Consider the following 14,344-nt stretch of genomic DNA (forward strand, 5'->3'; position numbering starts at 1 on the left):
TGTGCTGGCTCTCTCTCCCTCTCTCTCTGACAAAAAAAAAAAAAAAAAAAAGGGTGAGATCATGACATCTGCAACAACATGAAAGGATCTAGAGAGTAAGTCAGACTAAGAAAGACAAACACTATATGAGTTCACATATGTGGAACCTAAAACAAACAACAAGAATAAAAACAAACAAACAAAAACCAAATGAATACACAAAAAGCAGAATCAGACCAATAAGCACAGAGAAGAAAGTGATGGTTGTCAGAGGGGAAGGGGATGGGAGGCTGGATAAGATCGGGGAGGGGGGGGCGCCTGGGTGGCTCAGTGGGTTGGGCCTCTGCCTTTGGCTCGGGTCATGATCTCAGGGTCCTGGGATCGAGCCCCGCATCGGGCTCTCTGCTCGGCAGGGAGCCTGCTTCCCCCTCTCTCTCTGCCTGCCTCTCTGCCTACTTGTGATCTCTCTCTCTCTCAAATTAATGAATAAAATCTTTAAAAAAAAAAAAAAAAAAGATGGGTGAAGGGGAGTGGGAAATACAGGCTTCCAGTCATGGACTGAGTAAGTCACAGGAAGAAAAGGTGCAGCATAAGGAATATAAACAATGATATTGTAACAGTGTTGTATCGTGGCAGATAGTAGCTACACCTGTAGTGAGCACAGCACAATGTTTAAACTTGTCAGTTCACTATGTTATATACACCTGAAACTGATGGAACATGTGTGTCAACTACACGCAAATAAAAAAAAAATTAAAGAAAAACTCACTCTTGGATGCATTTACATGAATAACCTTTCCAGTCCAAAGTAATTGAGCAAACACACTGCCATGAAAATGGGACCCAAGCAACAAGACAAATTTGTCCCTGCCTATTCAAGATTCGGCACTATGGTCTTTGGGAATCAAACTTGTAATCTGTTACCTAACACCAGAGACTGTATTTGAGTCCTTTTTACTTGAGCTGGCCCTTCTATTGTATAACAGTTTCTATCAATTGTCACCATCATGGTTCTACTTGCCTGTCACTCATCTTTGTAGTGCTCATGTACCCAGCACAAGTGCTTGACATCAAAGACATGCTTTTTCAAAAGGTGGTTAAACAAACTCCAGAGAAACTATTCCTAGTCATAATGATAGCTTGCATTACTATTGAAAGGTCTACCTCTTGAAAGAAAAATAGTGTCCCATTTAATTCTGTGACTATCCTGTTTATTTCAGTTGACATTATAATGCATGTCACTGTATAAGCAACCTGTCAATGTTCGATAAACAGTGTTAGGCATAAGGACGGATGAAATGATCAGATTGACCAAACCATCTTTTCAGGTCCCCTGTTGTAGAGATGGAGCCTGTGCTTTGGCCTTTAAAAAAAGAAGTTTAGGGGACACCTGAGTGACTCAGTCAGTTAAGCATCTGCCTTAAACTCAGGTCATGAACCAGAGTCCTGGGATCAAGCCCTGCATCAGGCTCCCTGCTCAGAGGAGAATCTTCTTCTCCCTCTCCTTCTACCCCTCCCCTTGCTCTCACTCTCTTGCTCTCAAATGAATAAATAAAATCTTTAAAAAAAAGAATTTTAGGGAAGTGCAAGACATGAAAATGCCTTTTTTTTAAAAAATAGAGTATAAGCTTCAGTTTCATTTTAAAATTCTATGTGACTAATTACAAATGGGCAAAGATAAAGACTTGCTTAAGATTATTTTATAAATTTATCCAAAAGCGTGTAGGCATATTTTATATGATTTATGTAAATATTCTAAGACTTAGTTTATGTTTAAAATGAAACAGAAGCATCTGTTGAAAAATACCATAACCCTGTGGCAGCTGCTATTAAACCATTAACAGGATCAGGTTTCATTTAAACCAGATTTACCATTTTCTACAACAGCCCATGGGAAAGCTAAAAACATTAGACACAAATTACTGACAAAAGAGATTCTTAATCAAGCCATACTTTTCATTTGGCTATTTGGCTGTGAGTAAACTTTGTGATAGGAAAATAAAACCTAAATGAGAAAGAGGAAGAGGAAAAATTGAGTCAGAAACCTGTTTTGGATCATCATTTAAAAATAAAGCTGAACTGAGGCCATTACAATAATTTTATCTATTCTCATCCCTGACTTTAGAAGCACCGCCTTGTACTAACCTGATCTAACTCAGTGATAATGTTCAAAGTAGATAAAGTAAGAATTTGAGCCATACTGACCCAATTCTATTGTTAAGTTTCTGTGGTCACAGGCTATCACTTCTGTTTTTTGTATCAAAGTTTTGGTGTACTCAAGTCTCCTCACTGATAAATGACCAGGAGGGACACCTGGGTGGCACAGATGGTTAAGTGTCAGACTCTCATTTTTGGCTCAAGTCATAATCTCAGGGTGGTGAGATCATACCCCACATCGGGTTCCCCACTCAGCTCGGAGTCTGCTTGAAATTCTCTCTCCCTCTCCCCAACACCCTCCCATTTGTGCTCTGTCTAGAATAAGTAAATGAAGTTTACAAAATAAAACAAATAAAAGACCAGGGGATAAGCATTTCTTCACAAAATTGATACAAATATCAGGCTGGACAGTAAGTATAAAAATGTTCATAAAAACATGAAATGCACATAATTATTAATATTATTATTATTATCTGAAGGCTTTATCTCAACTATTTCCAAGATGAGTTAGATTACAGTTTATTTAATAAAGAAGAAAAGAACATATCAAGGTAAAAATTCATCTGTAAAAATGTAAAATACCAGTATCATTTTGCATATGAGAAACAACTGTTCAAGGCTACCAGACATAACCTATAACCACCAGGCTAGCACATGACTGTTGTAACCGTGTAAATAAGAAGCCAATTCTCATGCACAAAAGGAAACTCCACTGCAACCTATTTCACAAGATAGAAGAGTCACATGCAACTACCCTGACTGCTGGAAAAAAAAAAAAATAGTATATGAACATGACAAAATCTAGTCAGTGGTATTGATTGAAAAGCAGGATAAGAGCTATACGTTATCAAATAAAAGAATTTACTTTATGTGACAATAGTTGTCTTATCTTATTTAATCTTTCAGTGTTTTTCCCTCACCGTGTATCATAGGAGAGACCGGTTGCTCTGTAATGTGTAGCTGGGGACTCATTCTTTTCCTCTTTGGCAACAAAGGATCACTAAGTTTCATTGTGTCTCTCAGAGGATCCTTTCCATAAACCTGAATACTTCCACAGCTGTCTTATGATGTAATATTTCCATGAGCATAATTGAATTGAATGCTATATAATGTAATTGAATGCTATATAATGAGGGAAATAAATGTACTGGTCTCTGCCAACCACCACCGCCATCTCATCATGAGAGTCCTGGTGGCTGGGGGGTCACAATGTCCCTAATTTTCTTAGTACCAAGAAGAGCCTACTTTTTGAAGGAGGAGACACTATACAGTTTAAATTCACTGGGTGACATAGGATGAAACAGAATGTGCATGTGAAAGGAGAGTAACGAACAAACAAAATCCAAGAAACAAACAAGAATTCTGAAGGCTGAAGGTTGCATGGAAAAGTGGAAAAGAAAGTAAAGTTCTTTCCACTTGGGTACCAAATAGTATGAAAGTGAAGCAAAGCAGAGAGGATTAGGATAGTCTTTCAAAATGACAAAAATGCATGTTGATAAAGTATTCTTCAATCTTCTGGACTTTCTGGAATTTTGAAAAGGATTATTATTTTTATAATCAGAAAAAAATTAACAAAGTGATTTCAAAAACAGAAGACCCATGGGGCACCTGCGTGGTTCAATCAGTTAAACATCTGTCTTAGGCTCAAGTCATGATCCCAGGGTCCTGGGATTGAGCCCCACATCATCAGGCTCCCTGTTCAGTTGGGAGCCTGCTTTCCCTCCTCCCTCTGATGCTTCTCCTACTTGTGCTCTTTCCCTCTCTCATTCTTTCTCAAATGAATAAATATAATCTTGAAAAAATTAAATTTAACTTTAAAAACCAGAAGACTTTCTGCTTCTGCTTATGAGGGAGATGATCATAAATGACCATAATTCCCATTATATAAAGAAAAACACCAGTTAAGTTACACATTTATGTATATTATTGAACCCTCGGGGGAACTGAGGACACAAAGAAATTTAGGGGAAACTAAATCTCAGAGAGGAATAAGTCTTTCATAAATGAACTAAGACTCAGTGGGGGCTTTAATCTTAGGAAACAGGTGAGGGAGCAGACCTGTCATTGGGTGAGAGACTTTACAGATAGAAGGAGAAACTGGTCAAACATAGAGCAATCTTGGACTAATGTGGAATATTGAATACATAGGAGCCCCCCAGATGCACAGTGAGTCCTCACTATATACCAACTCTCAACCTTAGGACTTGTATCCAGAACTCAGCAGCATGTGAGTAATTGGGTCCAGGGTGAGAGTCCAAGAAAGATCTCTAGCGGCACAAAAGTCCTGAGGCAGGGCTGGGGAACACAGCAGAGTCCCAGTTACATGGTGTTTCAACACCAAGCCAGACTGGAAGGAGGAATCTTTTATCTCTCAAGACTTTTGAAAAACAGTGATGAATTAAAACTAACTAAAGCTATAACTTAACCCCCACTTAGCTTAATTCTAATCAGAGAGATCATTCCCTCACCCCAGCTGCCTGACAGAGACAGCTTTTTAGTGGGGGATAAATATTTTTTACTTCAGTCTTTACAAGTCCTTTATATACTGTGTCTGGCCAACAGAAGCAGGAATATATGATGTCTAGACAAAAGATAACAGCCAATGGAAACTGACCCACAACTGACCCAGATGTTAGAATTAACAAAGACATTAAACAATCATAATTAGAATTAAAAAAATAGAGGAAAAGTTAGAAATAAATAATTGAAGGGAGGAAACTCCAGGAGAGAACTTGTAAAAAGTTTAGAACGACAACAAAAAAGTCATAAAATACTTGAAATGAAAAGTTTATTGAGTGGACAGTAGAAATGGACATAGCAGGAAAAGAATAGATGAACTCAATGAGAAATCAATAAAAATTTCCACAAAGATAAAATAAATAAAAACAGAAAAAAGAAAAAAGAAGATCCAAGCATGTAAGAACCTTTGGGACAATAATGAATACACATAATTGGAGTCCTGAAGGAAAAAGGGAGAGACAATGGTTGCAGAGAAAAAATTTTGAAGAGATATTCACTGAGAATTTACCAATATTGATGAAAGACATCAACCCACAAAATCAAGGAAGCTCAGAAAATCCTAACAAGACAAAATAATATGCAAATAACACCTAGGCTTATCATAGTCTAACTGTTAAATATCAAAGATAAAAAATCTTAAAAATACAGCACCATCTATAATATGTAACAGGAAAGTTTATTATTGGCTGTCAAAGAAAGGGTCATACTTGGTCAAGTATCCATATTTCTTTATTGTGAAGTCCTGAGTATAATATAAAAATATTTATATCATATGGAAAATTCTTTCTTTTTTCTTTCTTTTTTTCTTTCTTCCTTTCTTTCTTTTTGTACTGTATTATTTTGGTCATATAGTTATTCTTCTCTCTGGCACTGAGCAAAAGGTTTCCAGATACTTTGGTTAAGAAAAATCTCCACTTTTTGCTTCTTGGTAGGCTGTTTCTTGCATAACTGACATCTTATCACCTTATATTTACCATATAATTTGTAATTTCTTAGCATCACCTTAAAGCCCTAATGCAGCCCCACCACAATCTAACTTTCTAGTATTATTTCCTATTAAACTTGCACATATTAAAATATATAATACATACACATACATATTAAGTACTGTCAAAATTATTGTCTTGAATGTCTGCCCATCACACACACACACATAGAGGCTCATAAGAACCTCTTTATTAGGAAATCCTTCTTCCCAAATTCTGCTTATTATAACCAAGGAATTTTGATATTTGAATATTGTTTGATATTTGAATATTGTTCAGCTTGAACAATACTTTGAGATAATAATTTCTAATCTACAGGTCCTCAAGCAGAAGTACAGGCAGGTGGGGCCCAGATATGGGCTAGGAGACTTATGTGTTTTCATAACAATTACTAAGTTCTTCTAAGAATTTTAAAGCACTTAAACATAAAGTAAATAATTATTATAGGAAGAAAAGAGTTGTAAATACACAATGACATCAGAAAAGGGCATTTTTAGAAATTTGTTGAGAAATACAGATTATCTAATAAAATTACTGATGATATATACAACACAAAAATAGAGAAAAGGTGTTATATTCAATCCCTTGCTCAGTTAGAAATTGGTTCTATAATATGAAAGACAGTTGTTCATTCTCTACCTGAACCCTGCATTGATGGGAAGGTTTGCCAATTTATACGGTAAGTTAAACCATGTGAGAACAGTTCTAATTTTAGGAAGCTCCCAGTCACTCCTAAGAAGTCATGATGTCATTAATGCTGTTGGTTAAATATTTCTAGCTCTTCACCTTCTAAGCATATGTCAGGATTGTACTTCCAAGCTCCACGGTGGTTGGGTGGGACCTTTGACTGGTTCTGTCCAATGATCTTTAAGTGAATCTAATAAGTATCACTTCCGGGCTGGAGCATTTATTCTTGGTTCTAGACCTTTGAGAGTTCTCTTCTGCCACAGTGACAAATGACATTCCAGATGGTGCTCTTTCAAACAGTCTTTGACTCAGAATGAGAATGGGTTCAACAGAACCTCTGCTTTCCTGGAGTGGACATAGAGCTTAAGTGAAAAATAAGCTTCTACTGTATTAAGCCTCTGAGATGTCATGAGGATTTTTTGTTACCATAGAATAACCAAGCTAGTGTAGACTCCTTTGCTGGCCCTGCCTTGTATTTACTCAAATCCAGTCTTAACTGTTATATAAAGATGATTATTTTGCCAAAAGAGCTCAGAGCCACAGGTCTAAGTCACCGGAGATTAAGTCAAGGGTATAGTGGTTTTTGTCAGGTTCATGACAAAGCCAATATTAGAAGAACATGCAAATACTCATATAGTCTATCCTTCCATAGATAAAGCAGAATACTCCATAATGCTTAAATTGTTGCCAGTAAGTCTACCATGGTGCTGCTCACACACGGCTTCGATTCTGATTTTTCTAAATGCATCTTAAATGGTTCTCTTGACTTTATGTATAGATTACTTGAATCCTAATTGTTCATTCCCATCTTCTTTAATTGCTACCCTGCTTTAAAAGAGAAACTATATATCCTAGTAGTTAAAAGCATGGGCTTTGGGGTGCCTGGGTGGCTCAGTGGGTTGAGCCTCTGCCTTAGGCTCAGGTCATGGTCTCAGGGTCCTGGGATCGAACCCCACATCGGGCTCCCTGCTCAGCGGAGAGCCTGCTTCCCCCTCTCTCTCTGCCTGCCTCTCCGCCTACTTGTGATCTCTGTCTGTCAAATAAATAAATATATTTAAAAAAAGAAAAAAAAAGCATGGGCTTTGGCATTAGACAAACATGAGGTCAAATCCCAGCTTCTCACTTAAGTAGGAATCCTACCATCTCTGGATCTTCATTTCACCATTTATTAAATGCTGCTGGTAGTACTTGGGGGTTGGAGGAAGGGGGATGACAGCAGTGACAAAGAGAAGGTGGCAGGTATACAGAATGGGTAATAAACTAAACGGTGTCTTCCAAGACTACCATTCTAAGGAATAAGGGGAGTCCAGGAAGTAAATAAATACACTTAATTTGCAGTAGAAATCACAAAATGTTCTTTCTGAGGCAGACAGCTCTGGACAGATGAGTGGGAATTGATACCACAGCACAGACTAATCTAGGTTATCCAGTGAGAGTTTTATAGTACCATTATTTGCCTCTCCATTCCCTCAGCCAAGATAAATAAATAGACAAATTAGCTCTAATCCCCAGTCTTTCTGCTGTGGGATAAAAGAAAGTAATTATTCTTGGAAACTTATCTTGGACTAAGGATCAAGGACAGAGGGTGGTGACAGCTACTACTGTCATAGCTTCTGAGAGAAAAATCTTACTTTCTACACCATTGGAAAACCATGCTCTCTCCTGTGCAAATGTAGTCATTCCAGGTCCCTGTTTTTTCTAAAGAAAATTGATTTTTTGTTTGTTTTCCTTAATCCTAGAAGGTAGTCTATCAAAAGTGAACATTTGTTGAAAGTTTACAAAAAGCAAGGCACCTTTTAAATCATTTTATCCTTGTCAACTCAATCACCACAGTAATTCTATGAAGTAGATTTTGTTATTAACTCCATTTTTATGAATGACACAAATCAGACAAAAAGACCGAGCATCAAGTCACACTGAAAAGAGATGTAGAGAGTGGAGCTGGTTTCTGAGTTTTGGCAATCTACTGCAGAACCATTCACGCTATTATGCTTCCTGAATGTAGGAGGTGCAGCGTTAGAAAGCCTACCTTGGCTTCACGGAGAAGAAGCCCATGGTCTTTCTTCTCTACCCTATTTACTTCTCTTCTTGATCCCTACACACTGAGAATCTATGGCTCTTCCTCCATGTGTTTCAGCCTGTACTCTCTTAAATTGCTTACTCTGAGTTCAGGCATTGAAAGTAGACATGGGCTTACCAAGAAAAAACAGTTTTACTACAATGAAACCCCATTCTCCAGGATCCTTAACAAGCAGGTCTTCCCGAAGGGCTAGATTCACCAGACAGCTTGCAAATTAGTCATTCAGAGCAAACTTCCTGAAAAGGGTGTTCAATTCCATGATCTCTTAAAACCTACAGTCGCTGAATCTAATTTTTGGATTTCTCAACAACTAACATAACCATTTGAGGAATATTGATAAACATACGTGTCCTCAAGGATCTAGACTCCCAGTCCCCCAAGTTTAATTTGTGTAAGAGTTATCCAAGGGTGCTTATAAAAAATGCAGATTTCCAGGCTCATTCTCTTCCTTGAATCAGTAACGTGGGGTGAGGCTTGAGAATATGAATTTTAACAAGTATGCCAAGGTAAAGGTAATTCAAGTGGTTCTTCAGGCCACACTTTGAGTATCACCATCCAATATGGACACAAAGATAAGACAGGTTTGTGTGTCCTTGATCATATGACTTACACAGCTTAGGGCAACCACATTTCTGTCTAAAATCAAACTGATTCATACCTGAATAATTACAGGCTAAAAAATATGACCTTTCCCCCTTTTCCTATCAAACATGACTGAAATCAAGAGGAAATATATGGCATGTCATCTCATTATATTGAAATTCCATTACCTGACCTCAACCTCAATATGTCATAACTCATCTCTTCACATGCTACTCAAATGTTCAACTAAGAATATTTCACTCTAGGGAGATGGCAAAATCTAATTGAATATTTTAATTTAGAAAATTCAGTTCTGGGATTTCTATACCCCTCCCTTTTTTTTTTTTACTGTGAAAACAAAATGTTGAATTTTCTTTTCAGTTTCTCCTTGTTAGGCAAAAGATAAATTTTCCCTTCATTGTCCCTGAGAGTTGAACACATTGGGGAAAAATTGGGCACAGCCCATTACTTTTCCAAGCCCCTGTGACTGAGCCTCAATGCACAAAAAGATGGCATTCCTGAACATCTGCAGCATGATTAGATCAAAGACCAACAAATTAACCACAAATGGTTTTACATGGAGCAGGCAAATACATCATTTGGAAAGGAGAAACTTCTGGCAATGATTGCCAATCAACGTTTTTCCTTTGGGCCACCAACTTACTTCACACCAAAGATATCTACTCATAACAGTAATACCTGGGCAGCATTTTCTATTTTACAAAGCTCTTACGTACACATTATCACATTTGATCTACATGTCAATCCTATTATAGCATCAATATTAGCCCATTTTACAGGTGATGGAAAATCAATTGGGAAAGTAATGATTCACTCACATTTTCCCAGCTACTAAATTGTTGATTTGACTATATCAAAAATGATATCCCACTTTACCACTTCCTTCCATTCATTCAATCATTCATTCACAGACATTTTATTAAATGCCCATATTGTACCATTTTTGGCACTGAGGATAAAAAAAATGGAATGAAGACAAAGAAACTTCCTTTTCTCTTTGAGCTACTCTCTAGAGCAGGAAGGGATTGTCAATAGCCAAATAAGACAATTTTAATAGTAACAAACGCTCTGACTTATCACTACTGATGTTGGAAATAATCAAGATAAAATAGTGATGTACTGGAAAATGACCAGAGGAGCTATTCTGTTAAGAACATCTAGTTGAAGAAAGGGAGAGTTAACCTGAGACCAGCCACATCACAGTGAAAGGAGGAGCCCTCCTAGGCAGGAAGACACAAGCAATCCCACGGCCCTGCAACAAGAATGAGCTGGTTGTATTCAGAGACTGGAAAGGAGTGGAGTGAAACACATGAGCAGGGAAGGAGTATTAAATAAAATGAGAGAAGGGGATAGAGATGAGATCGCATGAAGTCTGAAGGTCCAGGTAAGGAATTTAGATTTTATTCTCAATGCCATGGAGAGCCACTGGAAAATCATAAACAGAGGCTTGCTGTGATCCGATTTGCAGTTTACTAGACTGACTTTCAACGGTCCTTGAGCTCATGATGCTTTTGTTTGAACGGAAATCATTTCCCTGCCTTCACCATGAGCTTTGAGAGCCCCATCGGTTGAAAAGTCATTGACTACAACCTGGTATATGTATGAGGCCGAAAAATGCGAAAAGATAGCTGGCTCTCTTCTTGGCAATGAACAGGCCATGTGCCTTGGAGACTTTCTTTACCCTACTCAGCCCTTTGTGACTTCGCTCAGTGTTCATACGAGAATTAGGTCTTAGAAGTAATTGTGAAGCATTTTGTATAGATGTTGAAATATTAAAACATATTTCCTCTGAATGTGAGCAAGTTCAAATATAGAAGCAAGTTTCTCCTCTTTAGAGAATTCAAAATGATTTGATTGTTGAATTGCATGCAAAGTGAACAAGAACTACTATTTGGTAACTAGGGCATTCTTAACTCTGACTACATCAGATATGAACAGATGTAGAGAGCAGACACAGAGGGCAAGGATAGATTTGTGGCATCGCAAAAGCATTTGCAATAAAATAAAGAATGTCAATCTGCATAAAACACCAAAATGTTTTTAAAGTTAAAAAAAAAAAATTCAATTAGGAGGCAGGCAATAGTTGACCATTTAAAGCCTGCAATGAGACTGAATTTATTAGATTTGTTCATGTTAGAGATATTTGAGACAGCCACATTTCTAGGTGCTAGAGATACAACAGTGAACAAAATAGTCCCATGTTCCTACTCCCAAGAAATTCACATTCTAGTGCTACCAAATAGTCTTAAGATTAAATGACCACCTGTCCATGTCATGTAATGTAAGAGCCTCATTCCCAAATGTTAGTCTACTACATGATACAAAATTTGTCCTCCAAAAGGACAGAAAAGACCCTAAAAGAGAAAGGGACTTGGCTTCAGAAATAGAAATAAGTTTGGTAAAAATACAAAGAAATAGAATGTGAATTGATGAATACTTTAGAGATATGGAAAAATATATATATATATGTATATATCAGTTCTTGCTGCTTCCTTTAGTCTGGATTGTGAACTTCAGTGTTTGTGGGGTCATTCATACAAAGACATTCATGCAATTTCAGCTTCTGACATCTGGGTAAGTCCTCATCTCTAAAACCTCAGTTTCTCTTATCTGTAAAGGGGGTTTAACAATAGATTGGGTTGTGTGAAGTTTGTATTGATTGTGTGTATTAAGAATATAGTGAAGAACTTGACACACTGCAGTTAATTACATCTTACTCTTCCTCTCTGCCAGAGACTATGAGGTACAATAATAAAATGAATTTCCACACTGAAGGCCTTGAAACCCCTCACATCACTCAATAGCAATGAGTACAGGCAAAACAGTATCAAATAAATTTAATGGAAACTGAGCTGTCTTCAAGGAAATAAATCAAGGCTGGATTAGCTAATATTTCTTGAAAGGATGCTTTGAAGAGCTGGGGAAACCTAACGCAGAGGAAAACAGAGAAGATTCTAAATGGTAGATTATTACTATAGTGACAAAAATAGTTATAGCAAATAATTATTTCCTATGTGCACCCCACTATGCTCAGTAATTTATACAACATATTAATTAATCCTCACAAAATCCCTATGAATTTGGTATTAGATTCCCATTGTACAGATGAGGACACTGAGGCCAGTGAGATTAAGTGTTTTCCTGAAGTGTTGAACCTTAGCAGAACCAGATCAATGCTGACAGTGGGATGCATGGTCAGTGGCCATCCATGCCATTCAGGTAAAGCTGTTTGCAATCTAGGTTCTCTGGGAGACCTCTTGACCAACAGAAGTTGACCATTCCAAGCACTGACAAAAAACAAACAAACAAACACAAACCTTCCTCCAACTAATATAAAGGAAAATTTTCTAAAACTGCATAATATAATATACTCCCAGATTATTCGTTATTAATGGCAATAATCAATAATCAATAAAAGTAATCATGTTCAGGTTCTAGTTTTCCTAAGACTGCTCCTTCCTATGAGTTATTAAAATCATTTCAATTTTTTGATATTAAATGTCACATAGAAAATAACCTCTTGCAAAATGTTGGGTTCATCATATTTTAAGAATTAATACTTTAGGTCATTTTAATCAGTTTCTGATATATGCAGTTTTCAGAAAGCACTTCAGGGAAGAATACTGTGGCCATGACTAATAATGACAAGAATATGAACTATATTCTTCATATACATATTGGAATCAGAACATTACTGGAGTACTTTACCATCTTAAGTATTTAGGAAGCCTTAAATAAAAAATAAATTTGCCTATTTCACTGAAATTGAGCATCCTCTTTTCAGGCATAAAACTTCAAACTTATTAATTTCATGGCTATATTTTAAAATGAGTGCCAGTACCAGCCAGCTGACTGCATGATAAGTGTCTTAAAATTTCAAGAAGAGGCACTAAATTTTTCACAGTATTTGTGTTTCATTCTCAGTGTAATAAAAATATGCCACCCCTTTTAATAATGAATAATAAATTCTCGGTTTGATTTACATGCAGGGATTAAATGTCATGCTTGAAAAGTTGCTATTTTATTCATATTGGATTTCCCTCCAGTAAAACAAAAATGGTGCCCATCTACTACTATAATAATGATACCTTTCCCCACTGATGTATAAATATTAACTGGTTGATAGACCTTAAAATTCTATAGATACATGAAATAGCCTGATAGTAAGGGGCGTCTAACTCAGGTTTTCCCTGAAGCTTCTGAGGTACTTATGTGTGCCCCACAATTAGCCCAAACCCTCCTACACACAATGTGGCTACATCAGAGGAATAGGAGAGCCAGAACTTGTTTCAATAATGCCAGATTGACATATTGAATTCTAAAAGGTTCAAATCTATCCTTGTTTCTTTTTTCCCACTAGAAAAAAAAAAAAAAAAGGTTGCTCACTGTCACCACTTGTTCATGGGCCCCTGGATTCATATTCTAGGATGGCCATAGCAAAGCACCATGGGGTGGGCTTAAAAAACAGAAATTGATTTTTTCACAGTTCTGGAGGCTGTAAGTCCAAGGTCAAGGTGCTGGCAGGGTTAGTTTCTTCTGAGGCTTCTCTCCTTGGCTTGTCTCCCTCACATCGGTCTTCCATTGGTGTATGTCTGTTTCTTAATCTCTCCTTTTTATAAAGACATCCCCATATTGGATTAAGGCCCTCCCTAATGACCTCACTTCAACATAATTAACCTCTTTAAAGACCTGATCTGCAAATACAGTCACCTTCTGAGGTACTGGGATTTATGACCTCAGCATATAAATGGGGGGGTGGGTTCTGCAGACTTCAGTCCATAACAGGGCCCTCTCTATTTACCCTCATCTACCATTTCTACCTTCCTATATGTACGTGGCATAACTAAAGGATGAGCCATTTTGTACAAGATCCAAATGCCTTTTTGGTGATTCAAAGCTGAATTTAGAAATAAAATGATCCCCCCTACCTTTAAGCACACAAGGTTCAGTTTGTAACAGCTACCCATGCAATTTAAGGAGAGGGTGCTGACTTTATTCCTCCAGTTCTGGAGACAGTATTTGGTCATATGAAGAATTACATAAATAAGCTCTTCACTTACTTTTTGTTGCAAAAATTAGTGCCAATTCTATGGGTCAAAAAAAGAGGCATGATTGAGCACAGTGACTCACCTACTCCACACAGCATCACAGCATCAGGTGGGGTCACCTGATGCTATTTAACTGGTGGCTAGACCGGACTGGAGTGTCCAAGATGGCTTCTCTCACATGCCAAGCACACTGGCAAAGACAGAGAGAAAGCCAGGCCTTGCCCAGGAGCTCTCTCTCTTATAGTCACAGGGCCTCAACTTCTGGTCTAGCAAAGTAGATTTTT

The 14,344-nt window shown here is 37.4% G+C and overlaps 1 protein-coding gene across 1 annotated transcript in view; it reads right to left on the reverse strand.

Annotated features, from left to right (window-relative positions):
- Positions 1–14,344, reverse strand: part of LOC111156682 — a 181,648-nt gene that overhangs the window by 148,226 nt on the left and 19,078 nt on the right. The gene's annotated exons all lie outside the window — the stretch shown is intronic.

This window comes from Enhydra lutris, unplaced genomic scaffold (assembly GCF_002288905.1).
Source record: "Enhydra lutris kenyoni isolate GAN:26980312 unplaced genomic scaffold, ASM228890v2 scaffoldscaffold48, whole genome shotgun sequence".
NCBI classification, from domain to species: domain Eukaryota; kingdom Metazoa; phylum Chordata; class Mammalia; order Carnivora; family Mustelidae; genus Enhydra; species Enhydra lutris.